The 21,955-nt window shown below is 37.8% G+C and overlaps 1 protein-coding gene across 10 annotated transcripts in view; it reads left to right on the top strand.

Annotated features, from left to right (window-relative positions):
- The window catches only part of CAMSAP1 (calmodulin regulated spectrin associated protein 1), a 1,635,252-nt gene that overhangs the window by 1,424 nt on the left and 1,611,873 nt on the right, over positions 1–21,955 (top strand). The gene's annotated exons all lie outside the window — the stretch shown is intronic.

Below are 21,955 nucleotides of genomic sequence, written 5' to 3'. Positions count from 1 at the left end.
TTTTTCTAAATTGCATGGTAACTGCTACCCGATATCTGATTTGTTCAAAACTAGGTTATACTTTTTTATGGTATGTTTGAAGAGTAAAGATGGATGTACCTTTTTGAAGGAAAATTTTAAAGCTCATTCTATCTATATATGACGATGTGTAATTAACCTTTAATTTAAAATGTGAGCACAAGATGTCAGACTCTTGGCTCTTTTTTGCCCTTTTTAGCAATGCTTGTTGTTTGTCTGGGTGTGTCTCGGTAAGAAGTTGCTTGTGTCTGTATGTTGCTGCCAGAAGGATTACAAATGTTTAATAGGTACAATACTTCTTAACAGTATGCTTTTTGAATCTGTGACACACCTGTGACAGTACCGGATAAGGATTTTTTTGCTGTTGTCTCTGTTTGAATGCATGTGGCTTTTTCAGATTTTACTGAGAAAGCAACTGTTAAAATGTATTGATTAAAGGATTTGTCAGAACTAAAACTGCAAGCTGTTTTACTTATTTCTGTTAACATTCAGTATTTGTTGGCATTGTCATAGTTTTGCTTCTTTAGTAGAGAGCATACCTGTCTCTCTCAATTAAAGAGTGTATGACAAGGCCAAATAAAAATCATGGGGAGAGGTCAGAAGTCGGGGACAAACTTTAAATATTGATCTTGTATACTTTAGTTGCAAGAATAACAGGTTTTGCATTGGCATGTATTTTTTCTGAAGAATATGAAGTATGATACTTCAACGTATGCCATTATTTATTGACTGCAGTTCTCAAATGTGTGGTTTTCTGATAAACTGTTTATAAAGAAAAGGCCGAATGTATGAGACAAGATTAGGGACATTCTGTGAGCTCATGGACTACAGAGAGCTAAGGTACGGAGATGCCTTGCTGTACTTCAGATTCAGATATTAGTGTATTTTTGAAGCAAAGCGTTTAAAACTGTAGAGTTCACATTTTTTGACACATTGAAGTATTGTGTTTTAAGCTGAAAAAGGCTAAGATTTGTTTCTTGGCAACAAGTTCTGAAGTAACTTTGTTCTAATATGTAAAGAAGATGTGGTCATATGTAATTTGATGTTCTTGACTGTTGCTGAACTTTCTTAGTATGGCATTACTTCGTCTTGTAGATGGTTGTATCTGCTCATATTTATCTCTTTTCATGGTGTGGTGATCTGTATACCTTTTCAGCATTAACATTTTCTTTTTATTTGTCATCATTTTACTTACTTACTTTTTACGTGGATCTAAAGATACACTTTTTGGTTAACAATTTTAATAACCTTTAACTGTGGTATTACTAAGGCATAGTTAATTTTGGTTCCTGCTCCATTAACAGTTTTTTGATCTTGCTGTTTTTATTTATCATTAACTGGAATTTGTTTTTTTATTATCCAAGCACCTAATATTATGAAAATATGATTTTTTTGGGGGCCCTTTTTGACAGTGTATTGTACTTCTAAGCAAATGAAGTAAACAACTAATTACAATATGCCAAGTAAACCTGCCAGAAAGTTATTTTGGTTTTATTTGCATGGGCATTTTTTTTTTTACAGTAAAGCATTTAGCAATAAGTTTCTTGACTTAAGGAGAAAAAAAATATTTTGACTTTGTCAGTTTTGTGCATATGCTATTAATTTCTCATAATAGTTTTGCATTCTGTCACACTACAGGATAATGTGCTTGCCCTTTTACAGAAACTGCTTTAGTAGTGTTATGAATCTAATGTTTCAGGCTGGTAACCAAGAAAGTACATATCAAAATTGGATAATAACTGAAAAACGTTTAAAGCCATTAAGCTTTACTTTAGTGGGTTTATCTTGTGCTGCTGTTGGGGAAGCAGCTGCAGATTGGTAGTAGACTTTTGTAATTTGCAGTGGCTGATCAGAAAGAATGCAGAAAAGTGTCTGTGTTCTTGGCATTTATTTGCCCATCAAGAAGATTATAGTAAGGGAATATATTGGGTGGAAATTTGTCATACAATACAGTAGTATTAATATTATAGAGTATTCATGAAAATTAATTGATATTTTAGAGTAGCATGTAAAATAAAAAACGTAAGGTGAAAAAGACTTCAAAGCAGAACCTTGCATTGTGTATAAAACCTGACCTAGAAGCATTGAGTTAACTAGAATTTGATTATGTAACAAATTGGCCTTGATTGTCTTAATTGCCTATGGTTGTTTGCTCATTTACAATAGTAATGTTATCCTATAAAAGGATGTCTCTGATGCATTGTTTTTAAGGATCTGATGAAGCATAGGTGGACCTATGCGAAAGCGCTCATCCGTTTTTGTTTTTGTTGTAATAAAAGTTTTAGTTTTTAATCGAAGTGGACTATGTCTTTTGTGCTTTTGGACTACTAGTGCTGTATTATTTTCTCATCTGTGTAGCTGTGGTGGTCTACTTGGCTTTTTTCTACAGTGTTATTTGGTTTTACCTTTCCTAGACCTTTGGACCACGTTGGTATTATTATTTCTCTTGTCTTTTGTACTTGCTTTATACCAACGAGGACACATGGCTGAGAAGAGTCCTTTGTTATCCAACTGTATTCCAGATAAGAGCCCACTACAGACAAGATGGGGAGATGTTTTTCGGTTGCATGGTAATCCGCTTTTATCTTTGGATCTAAATGTGGACAATGATACAGTACGATCTTCTGAGACTGCGGACTTACGATATTTCATGACTAAGTTGAGAAAATTTGAGAACGATTTGTATAAATGAAAATGCTATACCTGGCAATGCAGGCACTTAGAGGCGTGCCTGCAGTTTCGTATTATTCCCAGGGGAATGCGTGTTTCGTGTATGCTGTGTTACGGTAACTCTCACCCTGAACTCTTAAAGCAATGGCAGCAAATGAGCCTTGATCTAAGCTTCAGTTACATGAAGCTAATTATAGACTATTTCCAACTGCTGGAGCAAGAGTTAAAAGAATCCATTGAATCTCAGTATTCCAAATTAATTTTACAACGAGGTGATGTGTACAAAGATATGTTGGACAATATATATATATATATATATATATATATATATATATATATATATATATATAAACATTTCTCTATATGAGAAAAAGTTACAGCAGACCAAACAACATAAATTGCAGAGGGATCATACTGATTTGTGCTCTGGTAATGTCTTTAGTTGGCCTAGAGGTGATTACCATGGTCGTCAAGACATTTCTGGTGCCCCCAATTCCTCTGCTGCTGTTTAATAATACTGACTCCAGGGCACCTTTAATACATAATAATGTGAATGGAAGGGAATCGGTCGTTACTATGGTTGTGAATACTTTGGTGCAGTCAGAAGCACAGCGATCTAATGTATTGGAATCCATCCCCCCTATCTAGCAAACAGCAATCCATTGTGCTTGATTCCACTCCCCTCCCTAACCAACTAGTGGAACGGAGATTGTACAGTGCGGCTAGACCTTAACAACTTGCTCCACAGACAATGGAACGTTTTTTGCAATTGCCTGTTAGACAGTGGACTTTCCCAGACACGCTTAGTGAGCAGAGGGAGACGCAAAAGAAAATAATCAGAGGAAAGATCCACATTGAATCGGAGACAGAGGAAGGGAAGTATATATGGATTAACCTGTCCAGCTATGAGATAACTGAAGCAGAAAGTTCTCTATTAAACAAAGGTTTCTTTTATTCCCGCAGCATCTACTGATGCTAGTGAGTTATTAACTGACTTGAGACTATTTGGTAGAAATGTAGCTTTAAAGCTTTTATTTAAGAACAAACCAGTATTACAGCATAATGTTTATTAGAAAAAAAGTTCATATATTCCTCCATTACCTTCTCATGTAGATATGTTCGTAAACATTTGTGAGAGAGAGAGATATGTGATGGTTTTTATGATATGCACAAAATAAATTATTACCTAGCAGAGAGCACACCAGCTGGGAGCCTTATTGAAGGCTATACAAAAGGTTGCATGGCCTTTCTCAAGGCTACTACGGTTGGATTATCGACAGCCTTTGTCAAGGCCACTACGGTTTATCTACAGCCCTCCCCGAGGCCACTACAGGGGGCACCCCTTAGGAGCTTTTTTCAAGGCTGTACTGCGGTTCCTGCTCTGTAGAGCCTTTTTTTCAAGGCTTCCTCTAGGGAATTGTATTGGCATTTTTCCTCCTCACTGGGAGTTCTTTACTCCACTCCCCACAGTCTACCTTACTTGGCTTTGTGGAGTAAAATTTGTGAATAAAGATGTAAGTAGAATTCAGTGGAGAAAAAACAATAGAAGAAATAAAGCAAACCTGTCTTTTCTGGAGAGCATATAAATTATCATTTAGAAAAAAGGCTTATTTGAAATATTCAGTACTGATGGGGAAAGTAACATACTTGGCAAGTGTATTTATGTTGCCAACAGTATTTGAAGAATTATTCCAGATATTTTTAATTTTATATGAGGTTCTAGATTAAACCCAGTAAAAAGAGTTTTATGTATGTAAATAAAGAGAAATAAAATTTGAAAAATATACATTGATATAAAAAAAGATATTAATGTTTTATCATTACATTCATATACCATACCCATGTAAAACTATGGGAAAATATAACGACAAAAAATTAAAGCTATAAAAATAAGAAGCAAGTGGTATAATCAGGTAGTAGAATGCCAAGATTTTTTTGTAGAGACTGGTAATGGATAATTTGCCAGTAAAAGGAGGCACAGTAAACTAAACCTTAAAAAGGGCACAGTATACTCAAATCAAGGGGTGGCGTAAGCCATACAGAATCGGGCTAGGCTTATAATTGCCCCAGGGCAGATAGCCTAGTATGAACCTATGAACCTATAACCTGAGTCCTGAAGAGAAGCAGGCTTTAAGTACACTACAAAGGAATGTAAATTTGACTATTACTCTAGCTGATAAAGGAGGTGCCGTTGTCCTTATGAATAGTCATGAATACAATGAAGCTAAGTATTCTATGCTTGGGGACCGTGTTACATATAGGAAGACTGATAATATAAAATATGAAAATATTATTAGGAATATTCAAGATGTATTGTATGATCTCCTCATGTGCAGACAAATTGATGAATGTTTATATCATTATTTAGATACAGAATATCTTGTTATTCCTTATATCAAAGGCCTTCCAAAAGTGCATAAGTCTCTAAAAAATTATAGTCTCTGGTAGTGGTTGGGTCACTGAAAATATGTCATTTTTGTCGAAAGAATTTTGGGACCTGTGATACTAGAAATTCTTACTATTTTAAAGGGCACTGTTCAGCTTCTAGATTAACTAGATGTGTACAGAGAAAGTTGTGAGCTACGTGATTGCTTATTAGTAACGATGGATATACAGAGTTTATTTACTTCCATCCCTCATGACTATGGTATTGAAGCAGTTAGGCTATGAGAACAATGAGCCATGTAGACAATATTCAGATAATTTTACTCAGTACTTCACTAGAATTGATTTTAAACAATAACGTGTTTCTGTACAATCAAGATCTGTACCTACAACTATGGGGAGTAGCCATGGGTATACCGTGTACTAACTCCTTTGCAAATCTAGTTGTCTATTACTGGGAAACACAGAATGTTTTTAATAGTGTTTTTAGCACACGTTTGAAATTATTTAGGCGCTTTGTAGATGACATCTTTTTAATATGGGATGGTGAATCTTCACTTTTATCTGAATTTATAACTTATTTGGAGTCAACTATAGAGTTCTTTAGGGTCACAGTACAAATTTCCACTGAAAAAAGTGGATTTTTTAGATGTTTCTATCCGTAAAGATATATGGAATGATGGCTAACCACCAGCCTTTTTCGAAAACCTTGCTGGTGAAATAGCCTATTAGATCATAGCAGCATGCATCCAAGACATATCTTTCCTAATATAGTTAGAGGGCAGTTTAACAGACTGAAAAGAATCTGCAAGGAGGATGATGTTCTTAATACTGAAGCCGACACCTTGGAAGGTTGTCATGCTAAAATCATAAGAGATGAAGTATTTGAAAATAAGAGGCATGAAAAAACTAATTTAGTTAGAGTAAGAACTAAGGGATGTAATAGGAGTGACAGTGAGTTTCATTACTAAATTTGCTAATGACAATTTATGCATGCGGAATACAATTGAACGCAATTGGCATCTCTTAACAGTAAATAAAGATACAGTTGATTTTATAGGTACTACCCCAAGCTTCATTTATAGGAACAACAAAAACCAGAAACCGCTATTATGCAGAGGGAGATGTATACAACTAACAGAACAGGGACCTTTGGGTACCTACCCCTGTAACAACTGTAAGATGTGCTGTTTCATTAGCAAGTCTATAGCTTATTACCATCCAAGCTTAAATATAAATTTTATACCCAGATTCCATGCGACTTATGATACATCCAGTTTGGTATACTTAGCTACCTGCAATGACTGTAACTGCTTCTATAGTGGGAAAACGATAAAACGTCTAAGAGATAGAATATATGGCCATCCGTATGACATCAAAAACCATAATGTGTTGAATGCATTAGCGAAACATATGGATTTTGCCACACATACTTTTAGTTTCAGGGTACTTCAACCCATGCAGCTAAGTGTTAGGAAGGGTAATAATAATCATTTTTTTTTAGAAAGAGTGGAACTAAAATGGATTTTGAGGATGCAGGCACATTATCATCCTGGAATTAATATTGCATTGCGTATAAAGCCTGAGATAGAAGCCAGGCACACTAAAAAACACATTAAGAAGCATTGAGTTACTAGCATTTGATTATGTAACAAATTGGCCTTGATTGTCTTAATTGCCCATGATTGTTTGCTCAGTTACCTTAGTAATGTTATCCTATAAAAGGATGTCTCTGATGCATTGTTTTTAAGGATCTGATGAAGCATAGGTGGACCTATGCGAAAGCGCTCATTTTGTTTTTGTTGTAATAAAAGTTTTAGTTTTTAATCGAAGTGGACTATGTCTTTTGTGCTTTTGGACTACTAGTGCTGTATTATTTTCTCATCTGTGTAGCCGTGGTTGTCTACTTGGCTTTTTTTCTACAATTTTTGACACATTGAAGTATTGTGTTTAAGCTGAAAAAGACTAAGATGTGTTTCTTGGCAATAAGTTCTGAAGTAACATTGTTCTAATATGTTAAGAAGATGTGGTCATATGTAATTTGATGATCTTGACTGTTGCTGAACTTTCTTAGTATGGCATTACTTTGTCTTGTAGATGGTTGTATCTGCTCATATTTATCTCTTTTCATGGTGTGGTGATCTGTATACCTTTTCAGCATTAACATTTTCTTTTTATTTGTCATCATTTTACTTAATTACTTTTTACGTGGATCTAAAGATACACTTTTTGGTTAACAATTTTAATAACATTTAACTGTGGTATTACTAAGGCATAGTTAATTTTGGTTCATGCTCCATTAACAGTTTTTTGATCTTGTTGTTTTTATTTGTCATTAACTGGAATTTGTTTTTTTATTATCCAAGCACCTAATATTATTAAAATATGATTTTTTCGGGGGCCCTTTTTGACAGTGTATTTTACTTCTAAACAAATGAAGTAAACAACTAATTACAATATGCCAAGTAAATGTTAGCTGTTTTACAATAAGCATGTAAAAGAGCTAACATTGTTTACTTTGCCTTATGCCATGTTTTTTACATAGGCAAGACTAATAGATCCTTTAAAGAAAGGGTTTTAGAGTACCAAAGGGACATTAGGAATAAAAATGAAAGTAATGCTTTGGCATTACATACTTAAGAAAATGGGGTTACACATGTTTTTAAATTTTTTGTACTTCAGGTTTTAGACTTGGATATGAGTGGCGGTGAACCTACCCAATCGTACAGAAGCAGCAGAACATAAATGGATACTGCTTCCTAATGCAGAGAGACCTCCAGTTCTCAATGGTGTTTTTACTGTAAAAACTTTTTTGACGGCACGCCCTCTGAAACACTAGTATAGTGCTTTTAATTAGAGGCTTGTCTTTTATTGGTTTGATTGTTCCTTTGTAATCTTATTTAATTACTTTCTTTCTGTATTGAGAATGTCTGATGAAGCTGTGTGAGAACCGTGAAAGCGCTTACTTTGTTTTACCTTGTTCTGTTGTGTATTAAAAAATGGTTTTATTTTAAGCCTTGCAGGCTCGGTACTTTTATTTTTAAATTGTATAATTGGTTCTGGGGTTTTCCTCTATATTTTAGCAGTTGTGTGGGTGTGTGGGTTCCTCACAAACCTATACTTAGAAACTGCATAAACAGCAGTAACCTGTTACTTCTGTTATAGATTTTTGTCCTCCCTCCATTTATTCACTTTTCCTGTTTTCTTTTTATTTAAAAAAAAATGGTTCATACTTATTTATTTATTTTACAGTTTGTTTACTGGGATAGTCCATTGGGCCAAGAAGAGCCCATTTTCAATGGAGTCCCGGGGAGAAAGGCTCCGTAAGAACATTATACAATTTAGACAAATCATAAAAATGAGTAATATAGTTTACAATTTTCAAGAGAAAAGGTAAAAAACAACATGTCATTAAGTATTTAAAAAATGTCTTAGTTCATGCAGTGGTAAATCTAAAACAGAGGCGAAGGAGATTTGCATAGGTATCATATAAGAGTTATAGTAGAGTATACTGGGGATAGGAAGAGATTAGGTGTCAAGTAAGAAGAGAGAGAAGAATAAGTGGTGTAAGAGGAGTCAAAGGGGGTGGGAAGAAAAGGGGGGGAGGATAAAGGTAGCTTTTAAGGGAGTTATGTATGGTGAGAGCAGGAATATTCCCATAGGGATATGAGACGGGAATGAAGCAAGGTTTTAAAGGTAGAATGGTTAAGGGTGGTGTGGATGAGAGGTGGCAAACCTCTTATATAAACTTATGGTTTATATAAAAGTTTTATTTATTCTGTACTATAACAGATTTAATAGTACATGCTGTATTTAAACTTTAATTTGTTGCTTTATGCTTTGCTCTTAGAGAACACTAAAATGCTAAATGAACTTTTTCTTGTTAACACTGTTTCTGTTGCATGTGACTGTATTGTGATGTAATTTTAACGTTTTGTGGTTTATGGAGATTTTTTTCTTTAAAAGTATTTTAGTAATAAATATGTGGAAATAATTTGTCTTACAATGGTATTATTTTTAAAAAAGTTTTACATTTTGTTAGAGCCTTTGTTTTTATGGATTCCATATTTTTTTGACCTGCCAAGGGTTGATGATGATGTGTCGTTGATGTATTGCTGCTCACATGCACGACTGTGTTCCTGCCTACATTTGCTTGTTACCTAGGTTGAGTACAGTTTATTGCATAATTTCTGATTAGATTTTGATAATGTTGGTGCAGGATGGATGGATGCTTCTTCGATTTTCTCTCTATTTTAAGGTGATTTGTTTTCGATTTTATTGATTTTGTATGATTGGGAATTGTAAGGTGGCTGGGATTTTCTTTTTTGTGCAACAAATTTGTTTGTAACCTAGCTTGTGGCTTCTTGCCAAAGTTATAAAAACAGGATGGCACTTAGATGGAGTATTCATCTTTTAATACCTAGCCTGTCTTTCTGTTGCAGTGCACGTGTTTTAAAGGTTGATTCGTTATTTGAAGTGACTCTTATTTTTTTTTGGACATTTCTTTTTCTTTTTTGTGCAGTGTAAATACACTGAAAAATGTTGTTAATGTAAAGTAACAAACTGTGCAATACCCATGCATGGCACTTAGTTCAGCACTGATTGCTTATACATCACATCAGGCAATTGTTGCTTATTGTTTGATTATCAGTTACTTGCTGTTATTAAATATGCAAATCCAAGTGTTGCAATAAGCTATTGTATTCCGTGTTAATCAATATTAAATCAAACATGAGTTTATTAACCAAAACCAGTTAAATGCACAAATGAACTATTCTCAGCCCAAGTTGTGATCAGGAATTAATTAATGCACATATTTTATTTACACTCTACAACAAGTCTTAACAACTGGACCCGTGATTTCTAACATTATATTGGAATCCGCTTTATTAAGTAGATGCAGCTCTCTGGTACTTTTATTGTTGTGGCAACCTCCCTCTTCAAACTAATGTCTTACAATAAAGTTTTGTTTCTGATCTCTTAATATTTCTCATTTTAATCACTGCAATATTTTGTCACTTTTCTTATTGATGGTTTGTCATTGATTTTCCATATTTAGCAAATTATATTTTAAACATGCTCAAAAAATTCTGTACTGTGCATTTTTAAGAGTAAGACTTGGTCTATTTATTCATCATTGTTGTACCGGAGCATCTCCTTATATTCCCAGAATATATTTTCCTAAAAAACTCTTTCTGATCCCTCACATCTCCAGCATATGCCTCTTGTGTAGGAACATTTTTTATATTCTTGTAGGATTATAGAAATATTTGTATAAAGATTTTCATGGAAAAATTTAGAATTATTTCAGTTTTTATTTCACGTTTAGGACACATTTCTTTCCACTTCTCATTTGTAATACACTCATTCAGTACATGCTCTTTTTACCTTTAGTATTGTTTTGTATTCTCAAATCTAATACTGTGTTATATGCTCTGCTTGTTACAACTTTTCTGATCTGCCCCTTGTTCTACCTTCAGTTATAAAATCTGCTGTTTGTGTCTTAAGAATTACTTCTCTTGTCTCTGACCATTTTCCCTGAATTCTAATATTAGACTTGTGTATGCAAGTTGATCAGATATCAGTAACCCCAAAATTTGGATAGCTTCATCCCATTTCGTTTGTTTTTGTGATCTGTTCCCGAAGTTTCAGTTCTTTATTCTCTGTCATCTGAATGTTCATGACATTGTCTTCTGTGCCTTTCTTTATATAGTATAACCTATTGGTATTCTATGTTTCATGGTCTGTCTTCCTTCATCCCAAAGACTCGCTTAATACTTTTTAGTATATAAGGATGTACACAGTGTTCTATATGTTAATTTCCTAGACCTGTCGAAAGGCCCTTGTGTGATTCTGTCATTACCTCATTGGACATTATGCTTATTATATGCTTCCATTTGGGTATGAATCAAATATATTAATCTGTCATGTGGCCTTAAAATAATGCCTCCAAATCTTGAAGTCCCAGAACCACCCTGTTCCTTAGTCAATATTAATTTTCCCATTGCAGTCTTTCCTTTTTGTTATTCCAACGGAACTATTTCCTTTTACATATTCTTCTGTATTTGGTCTCTCAGACGATATACATAAACCTGATCTACATAAAGAACCAGAGGGAATAAAAACATCTTAATCGCATGCATCTTATCAGGGTAAATAACATTTTCCGTGGTCTTGTCTTTTTGAATAATGTTTTCCCCTCCATTTCCATATCTGCATACTTAATATCTGATTTCAACAAAATCCCCAAGTATCTTATCCTGTCATGACCCCCACAAACAGGGGAAACTGTACTAAGTCACGTGTTTGGGCATAGCTCATTACTGTTTCCTGCTTTGCTATTGAAATATTTCAGTTCATCAAATGTAATATTTCTGTCATGTTATGGATTGGCAGTGTATAATATGTCGCCCACAAAAGGGCTGTTCTCATTAGTATTTCTCCATTTCAATCAAATTGTTTGATTTGTCTTTTGTCCATGACTTATGGCTCTAAATATAAAGGGTAATGGTCAAAGTGGACAAGTTTGCCTTGTTCCCTTTGTAGTACTTCATACAGCTCGCCACCACAGTTCACTTTAGCTTGAGCTGTTTGTAGATATTGTCCATGTTTGTGGAAACCCAAATAACCCGAGAGATCTCTTCATACATTTTCAGCATCCAAACCTATTAACATATGTTTTAATTGTCCAGTACATCCATTTGAATCAAAAGGACTTTGCTAATATTGACAATGTTTTGTCTACATCTATAAATCCACACTGATCCAGATCTATTGTTATTGACAATATGTTTGCCATTCTTTTTACCAAAATTGTCACTATTCAGAATCAAACCAGATCTGTTTGAATGAGAATCAACATGATGTTTCCCTTCCTTTGGTGTAATTATCAGTACTGCTTCTTTCCAAGTTAAAAGCACTTCACACTAAAAAGAATATTGTTAAAAAGTACAAGCCAGGCTTTAATCTCCTGCTCCATCTTTATCCACCCTTATATTGGAAATACATTGCTACCAGGTATATTCCTTGTGTTCTGGTTTCTCATTGCTTCTGTAATTTCACTTTCCTTAATTTTGGCACTAGTAACCCTTTTTGTTTGTATTAACCAACAGAGTTGTAACTGTTTGAAATATGTTAGCCTTTGTTGTGTGTTACCCTTAATCTCAACATCTTGTTTATATTATGCACTGTAATAATTCACCATTGCATTCATATATTTTCGAGGTCCACTTATTCTCTGCCATTCTCATAATTCCTGATTTTAGTTTTCATCCTTTCAGCCTGTTGTCGCCTCAGACATTAAGCCAAAATGTGGTTGCTCTAGGGTTATCAAAAGTAGCTGTTTTATAGCCATTGCTCTGTGTTCATTCTTAGTTTCTAACCAATGATTTGTAGACATCCTGGCTTCTTTTGTTTGCTCTTCAGCCTGTTTTGTTCCACTTATTCTTTTGTAACTCACTTACTTTTTAAGCAATTTAGATACTTGCTGTCACTCTCATTCCTTATCTCGTTTGATTTCATTGTGACCATATTTCTATATTCAGTTTACAGTTACCTTGGATCTTTGCAAGGACTTCACTGCTTAGGTTCATAATATTTCACTTAAAGCTTGATCTAACCAGTTGTTAACTGACTTCATTTCCAGAAGGAATACTGGAAAATGTCAGTGTTTAAAATATATTTTTACTTTTTTACAAACCTTATTTTGTATAGGTATGTGATCTTGACACCATCACTGGATATATTTTTATGGTTTGGACAATGTTATATTATTATTTCAATTATAACCATATTTCATTGAAAAATGTCTATGTCCCATTACTTTACTTCTCTTTTGATAACATTAGTATGCCCATATATATGCATATAGAGAAATGTGGAAAATGCATAAATATAGTTGCAAGTATAGAAAACTTCTGGAAGACCCCCATGTTGATTTAGAATTGAATGCAGGAATGGTTAAGGAGAGGCGAATTCAAACCAAAAGATGAAAGGTTAATATTGGCGCCCAAGATAGTGGGCAACATACACGTTTGTTTACAAAGTCCACTGAACATGTTGGAGAAACAGAGAAATGTGGGTTTTGTAAAACAGAATTGGAAACAGTTGCACACCTTGTTGCTGGTTGTGATATACTAATGGCAGAAGGACTGTATACTGAAAGGCATAATAATGTGGCAAAGACTGTTGCACTGGGAATTGTGCAAACAGTATGGTACTGAAGTGGCTGAAAAACACTGGAAACATGAGCCACAAAGCATCATAGAAAATTATGTTTACATCACATGGGATCACCCATTATCAACAGTTCAAAAGATAGATGCTAGAAAACTGGATATAGTGGCCCATGAAAAGAAGACAAAAGTAACATTGATCATTGAAATAGTCACACCCAGTGACTACAGTGTCTTGTGTACAGAGAAACAAAGTCATAAAATATCAAGATTTCCAGGCAGAAACGAGAGCAATGCGGAAGAAAGGTACTAAGACAGTTCCAATAGTAGTAGGAGCAACGGGTCTTATAAAAAAATAATTTACAATTACATTTAGATGTGTTACCAGTACGTGTAACCCCGTACGAATTGCAGAAGGGGTCATTACTGGCCGCATTGTGGGTTCTGCGAAGAGCACTTCTGGCTGACATCAAAGATTGAAACAATACTAGTTTCATGCACTTTGACTTAGGAATGGGGTCCATTCCAGTCATGATATTAGAAACCCAAAAGACTTGGAGAAATTAAAAAAAAAAAGAATGCATATATTCTTCAAAGTGTCTACCCTCAGCTGGTATTGAGGGATATCTTGGCCCTCCACAGATGTTTTTCTTACTTCCTGTAGTGTTCCAGTCCCCTGTTACAATAATACAGCCTTGATGAAAGGCTATAACCTCTCCAGTAATATTATTTTTATCCTGTATTACTACTTTTGAGGGCATATACAGTGCAGCTAGTGTAATTTTTACACCCTGTGTACATCCTCACACATGCACACATTCCTTTCCTGTCCTTCATTTCTTCCTGAATTTTCATTCCTATACCATTCTTAATTAACATTAAGATCTCTTTCTATATCTCCCCAACTCTACTTAACCCATTTTCCTAAAATTCCACTTGTAATATTTTTGTCTTTTGCATTCTGTTTTCCCACACTAAACCATATGCTAACTATTGGCTAAAACTATCTTTAACTAACCATTTCTGTGCTTCTCTGCCTTGATTAGAACCACATATAGAATCCCATCTCTTTTATGCTACAGTTTCCTGAACTACCAATTGACACATTCTCAACCATCTTCTGTTTCCTCCTCCTGCACTCTGGAACTCTGACTTGGCAGATTTAGGTCAGCTGCTCTTACTAGAACTGTCTTAGTTGCTGTTCAGCGGGCTATCTGTTCAGTTGTTCTTACTCTGCACTTATTACTGCTTGCTAGTAGCCTTCTAATTTAATGCCTTCTGCACTTGTTTTTTTAGTCATTTGTTAATTTAATTGCATTTAATTAAACTGTATTTGCCGTAATATTGATATACGTGTGCTAGCCTGCGCTGCATTTGAATTGTATTTACTGCTGTTTTAGCTGCTTTTCTGTTTAAAAAAAAAAATCCTAGCTTATTTCCTGCCTTTCCTGCAACTTATCTAGTCCAGATACAGACTTGCTGTATCCAGGTCTGTTTGTAAGTTCCTGAGCCCCCCAAGCCTTTTTGTGTTGGAGGGAAGCCTTCTAGCTTATCAGTGGGAGTGGTAAGCACTAGGTAACCTATCTACCACAGGAGAAGAGGTTTCTGGCCCATAAATTATAGTTTATTGGCCGTTTGGGAAGCTCTTCCATCTCTTTCAACCTTCTGATTCAAAAGCCTGTGTTTGTTCTTGTTTCCTGCCTTTCCTGTTACTAGTCCAGTCCAGGTACAGATGTGCTGTATCCAGGACTCTTTGTAAGCTTCTGAGCCCCCCCAAGCCTTTCTGTGTTGGAGGGAAGCCTTCTAGCTTATCAGTGGGAGTGGTAAGCATCAGGTAGCCTATCTACCACAGGAAGAGTGGGTTTTGGCCCATAAATTGTAGTTTATTGGCCGTTTAGGCAGTTTATCATCTCTTTCAACTTGCTGGATTAAAAGCCTGCGTTTGCTCCCCACCTTTTCAGTAACTAGTCTAGTCCAGGTGCAGATTTGCTGTATCCAGGACTCTTTGTAAGCTTCTGAGCCCCCCAAGCCTTTCTGTATTGGAGGGAAACCTTCTAGCTTATCAGTGGGAGTGGGAGTGGTAAGCACTAGGTAGTCTATCTACCACAAGAGGAGTGGTTCTGGCCCAGAAACAGTAGCTACTGGCCGTTTGGACAGTTTTTCCCATCTCTTTCAACCGTCTGGTTTAAAAGCCGCACTTGCGCTTGTTTCCCACCTTTCCTGTTACTAGCCTAGTCCAGATACAGAGTTGCTGTATCCAGGACTGTTGGTAAGCTTCTGAGCCCTGCAAGCCTTTCTGTGTTGGAGGGAAGCCTTCTAGCTTATCAGTGGGAGTGGTAAGCACTATGTAGCCTATCTACCACAAGAGGAGTGGTTCTGGCCCAGAAATCGTAGATTTTTGGCCGTTTGGGCAGTTTTTTTTTTCCATCTCTCTCAACTTTCTGGTTTTAAAGCACATGTTTGTGCTTGATTCCCACCTTTCTCGTAACTAGTCTAGTCCAGGTATAGATTTGCTGTATCCAGGACTGTTTGTAAGCTTCTGAGCCCCCCAAGCCCTTCTGTTGGAGTGCAGCCTTCTAGCTCATCAGTGGGAGTGGTAAGTACTAGGTAGCCTGTCTACCACAAGAGGAGTGGTTCTTGGCCCAGGAATTGTAGTTTATTGAACATTCGGGAAGTTGTCCATCTCTAAAAAAACGTGTTGCATGGTTTTGTGTGCCTGGCAGCACCGGTTAGCTAGGGTTAAATTATTCCTGGCTCCACTAAGTCTCCTTCAGTTTTTCACTTGAAACTAGTCTAACTCTCAACCTAAGCACTCAAAAAGCATCCTACAGTCCAGCACTTGCTTAGACCTAATAGCAAGCACTAATATACCCCGACACTTGACTGCCCAGCAGGGCAAGGCTCTTTATCCACCCCTCACCAACCAAGCAGCTCACCCTACTAGTCAAGCATGACCAAAGGGCAACTTCAGGTGTACTCTCCAGTCCAGCTGGTGAATCTGGGTATACTGAGGCAATGTTACACCTGCCTCATGTACACAGACAGCCCTCTCCTCCTACCACAAAACACTAACATATGTGAGAGATGCAGTTATACAGCCAAACTGGAGGCTAAGGTATCTCTACCCAAGACTGGAACAGACAGTCATGAGGAGAAGGTTAACACTTGCACCACGCCTCCAGCCTTACATAGACCTACTAAACCAGCACTGGCAAAAGATACACATAAGTACACAAAATCATACTCGGAGATTCTAAATAAAAACCTGCAAAAGCATCAGAGAGCTCCAAAGTAGACACCCACAAAACCTGCACCTCCCGTCACAAACCAGACAACACATAAAACACAAAATCAATGTGGCGCACAATCACAGCCCTTAAGGCAAAATAACATACCTAACACACTAGTAATAGGTGACTCAATAGTCAGGCACACTGACGCCCCACTCACTAGGCTGGACAAGGAGAAAGTTACTGTTAGCTGCCTGTCGGGAGCCAGAATCCGCCACATAACACAAGCACTCGGGTCACTCCAGAACAAGTACAGATATGACTCTGTCATTGTTCATGTTGGTGTGAACGACCTGAGCCGTACCTCCCTGGACTACATGAAAAGAGACATGGAAGAGCTCTCTGATCATGTAGCCCAGGCGGGTATGACCCTGACCCTGAGTAGCATCCTGCCCTCACCAAGAATGATACCTCAGTATAAAGAAAAAATGATCAATTTCAACAATTGGCTAAGCTTCTGGTGTCATTCAAAGGGGATCCAGTGTCTGTCAGCCTGGGATGACATGCTCGACAAGCCGTGTTGCTTTGCAAGAGGCAGCTTGCACCTGTCACCCCTTGGCTTTCGAATACTGGCCAAGGCTCTTGCTGCCCCACATAGTGCCTTTTTTTAGGCAAGGCTCAAAATTCAAACCCACCTCCGTAAACAGCACAAGTAAAAAACTGAGGGTTATGCTACTCAGCGCCAGGAGTTTAAATCTCAAAATGCGTGCGCTCGAAGCACTCCTAAGTATGGAGAACGTCGACATCTGTGCAGTAACTGAAACCTGGTTCAAGGCTCCAGAGAGCACTCCAGCACTACTAGGCTACAACTCATACCACACATTTCTGCCACAGAACACGGACCGAAACACAAAAGGAGGGGGTGTATCCATATTCATCAAGGATACCCACACCTCCAGGTTAGTGGCGCAGCATGATACCAATGAGATCATCCATGTGCAACTAACATCATGCAAATCTGCAATGCAAATTGTGGCCTGCTACAGATCACCCTCCATGACCCAGGACCACCACTCCGCCTTTCTGGAGACACTGGAAAACATGAAGGTCCTACTGAACACTCTGATCTTGGGAGATTTCAATTACCTTACCATTAACTGGGAAAACGACTCGAGTACAAACTCCCAGGCTCAGCGCTTCCTGGAATTTATCAACTCAAAATGCCCTGGATCAGCTGGTAAACTCCCCTACCAGAGGCCACAACATATTGGACCTAGTCATCACCAACATGGGTGGCAGGTGCTCCGTACCGGAGGTCAACCCGTCCACTGGTTAGATCAGACCATAAACTAATCACCCTGGATGTCCACACCCCAGCCAAGGAAACCACAGTGAAAAACCTTTCTAAAGCAAACTTCACCTTACTTTAAGTCAGAGGTGGTAAGTTTCACAGCCCCCATGCTAAAGGATAACACTACCCAAGATGCAGAATCCTTTACAATTGCACCTACAAGGATGCATGGATCCTGCCATCCCCAGCAAAACCAAGACTCACTCCCCTAAGAGAAGGAAACCAGTCTGGTGGACCCCTGCCATAAACAGGTTATACAACAAAAGGAGGAAACTAGTTCAGAAAAAAAGCAAATCCCAACAAGGAAAGACATCCCTGATCAGTATCCGTAAGAAACTAAGGTACCTCATAAAATCATCCAAGGCTAACTTCGAAAGAAAAATAGCCAAGGACTCTAAAGATAACCACAAAGCCTTCTTTAGCTATGTCAAAATTCTAAGTGACAACTCACAGATATGCTCTGAGATGGTGCAAAATAGCACAACATATACTGAACCTACTGATATTGCCAACATACTGGCAGATAGATTCAGTGCAAACTTCACCTCCCTCTCCCCTTCAAAAGGGCCCACAACAATACCGGAAAAGTGTAGTGTCCCGGAAATCACAGAAGCACAGGTGAAAACCGCCCTTTCGAAAGCCAAAAACACAGCATCAGTGAGGCCAGATGGTGTCCCAGGCTGTGTCTTGCACAGAACGAACTAACCCCCCACCTAAACACGCTGTTCAACCTCAGCCTCTCCACAGGCTACATGCCCATAGAATGGCGCACAGCAATGGTTATTCCGCTCCACAAAGGAGGAGCCACAACTGACCCTGGTAACTATCGCCCCATAAGCCTGACTAGCCTGGTCTGTAAGGTTATGGAGCGCATAATCATGGAACTCATTAACAAAGATATTGGGAACCCCAAAACACTTGACCCGACCCAGTTCGGCTTTAAGGGCAGATCATGCCTACTAAACCTGGTTGACTTCTTCGAGACAGTTACCAAGACCATAGACGAGGGTAAGGTGGTTCACACAGCCTACCTTGATCTCACCAAGGCGTTCAACACCATTCCTCACTCGGGTATTCTAGAAAAACTCACCAGCCTGAACATAAACCCCTATGTCACAAGATGGGTCGCCAACTGGCTTATAGACAGAACTCACACGGTAAGAATAGCAGGCTCCAGGTCTGACTCTAAACCAGTCACAAGTGGTGTCCCGCAAGGCTCAGTTCTGGGACCCCTACTGTTCAGCATATATTTCTCAGAAGTACAGGCAAACACAGGAGGACTATGGCTAACCAACTTTGCCGATGACTGCAAACTGGGAGCCGTAATTGACTCTCCGGCTGACACGGACATCCTCCAAAAAGGCCTTACTGAGACAGACACCTGGTGTCAAAGTCATGGCCTCAAGCTAAATGCCAAAAAATGCATAGTTATCCCGTTTGGGAAAAACAAAACACCCACGAATTACCACATAGGCGGCAGCCCCCTTAATACAGAAGAGGTAATAAGAGATCTGGGGACCCAGGTAGATAGTAATCTCTCCTTTGACAATCATATTGCCAAAGTAGTTAGAAATCCTTCTATGTGGCCCATCTAATTACTAAGGGGTTCGAATCTAGAAATAAAGAGGTTATAGTGCCCCTCTACTCATCACTCATCAGACCCATCATAGAGTACAATGCCCCATTTGGGATGTACCTCACAAGACACTTCCAACAGCTTGAAAGACCACAAAAGCACCTCACCGAGAGGATTACTGGCCTCAACCATATGTCCTATGCAGCCCGACTGAAAAAACTCCGGCTGTACTTAGTGGCATATCGCTTACTCAGAGGTGATCTCTGCCCGACTTACAAAGCCATGTCCAACTCAGAATTGATAGACATGCTCCACCTAAAGAAATCCAAGTCACTGCGAGCCACGCGCTCTAGTGAGCTAAACCTCACCACAACAATAAATAGAACATGCTGGAGGGATAGATTCCTGTCACAGAGACTCCCCATGCTTTGGAACAAAATCCCTAACTACATTAGGCAGAGCCCCTCACTAACGCTCTTCAAGAGAAGCCTTGACGAGTGGATGGGTAACAGAAAGTACACCCCTGGGATCACTTCATTGGCTCTGCTTGACAGAGACTCAGTTAATTAATCAATGGGGTGGCGAAAGCCGACACACTTTGGCTAGGCTTATAAATGCCCTCGGGCAGATAGCCTAGTACCTACCTATGAACCTGTGATTATAACTCTCTTACTTAGCCTTCATTCTCCTCCCTTAATGTGTTTGCAGGCTGATGTATCACATTGTAGATCTCCCTTCTTCACCTTAATCTCAAGGGTGTTCACTGTAGGTTTTGATGCAGCCTGTGTCCCCCCCTCCCTAATTGGGTGTTGGTCCTTCTCCCGTGGGTAGTTTTTAGCCCTTATATTTTACGTATGGCTAACCCAGAGGAAGGCAGAATTTTGGATTTGTAAGGATATTTACTTTTTACCCTAATCCATGGGACATGGGTACTAAACCAGTGGTAATTTGCAGTTTCCCATCCATTTGTCAGAATTTATGTTGGTTTGATTAAGAGATGTGCTTCACTTTTAGGTGGAGTGGAAGTTTTGCTCCATAGAAGAAGTATTCACTGTGATGCATATCTATGCTTCCAACATTTTGTATTTTTAGGTTCATGCTAGGCTAACTGCCCTGAAGTGCCATTTTAAGCCTATCCAGTATCCCAAGGTCAGAATGAAACCCTGTACCTTGTGTCTGAAATGAAAACCATAACCATATGCCAAACCCACCTATGTTCTGTTTATGTTTCAAAAGAGCTTGAGATCCCTTGTGTAGGTGCTCGCTACCACTGGGCTTGCGAATGTGTTATAGGCATCACAGGATAGGGTCTGTTGAGGTTGTGTGAGGTAGGGGTCACTCTTTGTAGCCAGTATGATACCAAGAAGATGAGCAAGGCTTTGAAACAGCCTGCATAGTTGTAATTTAGGCCCTTGATTTCTTTTTAATGAGAAGTTATGGGCACTCCAGACGTGGCAAATGTTTGACAAGTACATACTGAATGGGGCATTGTATTTCATGATTGGCATGATGAAAGCAGAATTCAGTGACATGATTATATCCCAGAACCCAGATGCCTTATCTTTAGATATAAACTGTGCGATGAAAAAGGACTTCCTTGCAGTAGTGGCTACCTAGCAATCAAAGGACAGATTGTTGAGACCATAGGTTTCCAAATCCCTAACTACAGGATCAGTTTTCATAGGTACATTGTCAGTGTAATAGTCACAAGGAAAGTCATGCTTGGGAAAGGATACAGTTGTACAGTTTTTGGCATTTAGTTTTAGTCCATGGTTTGACAACAGCTATTTATTTGGGAAATGCCCTCTTGGAAGATTCTGGTGTCCTCTGGGGAGTTTATGATGACACCAATTTTTTTATAAACACCTTCACTTAAGACATAGGCACGCATATATTTAACAGAAAAGAAAACAAACAATATTAACATTTTTACATTCACACACATCACCTTTTTTCTTTATAACACCTGTCTTTCAGTCCAGCATTATATAAATCGCTCATTGCCTGACTTCGTTAAACCTTACTCCTCCTCCTGTTCATTGTTCTGCATGTATTGGTCCCACAAATTCCATTTATTTCTATGTAATTTGCTCCTTTCCTTTTCTAAATGTCCCACTTACAGTTATTTTATCTCTTTTATAATATTCAGTACTTCAAATACAGTTTGTTTAGATTTGCATTTCCATTTTCTAGTAATTGCTTTTTGGCAGGCAACAGAATTGAGCTTAATAAGGCCTTACTATGTCTAGGTAATTCAGATCCTCTGTCCCAGCTCAGATGAATCATTTCCGTAGTTACAGCCATTTGTTTCTCCAACATTTCTGACGAGTACTCTGTAGAGAATTTTTTTTTTTTAAATCTTTTTATTAGGATTATATCAATAGAATACAAAAATATCCAAAACAAATCTAAAACAAAATAGAAACTACACACTAAACATAACTATATACAAATCTCATCTATATCTAAATGGATTGAGTTCATAGTTATGAAGTAATGTCATGACAGAATATATTCGTATATCAATTTCCAAGTATCCTTCTGTATTGTT

The sequence above is a fragment of the Protopterus annectens genome, chromosome 16.part0 (genome assembly GCF_019279795.1).
Source record: "Protopterus annectens isolate FY-2018-M chromosome 16.part0, PAN1.0, whole genome shotgun sequence".
NCBI classification, from domain to species: Eukaryota; Metazoa; Chordata; order Ceratodontiformes; family Protopteridae; genus Protopterus; species Protopterus annectens.
Note: the sequence above shows the minus strand (reverse complement) of the source record. Positions and strands in the feature narration are given on the sequence as shown.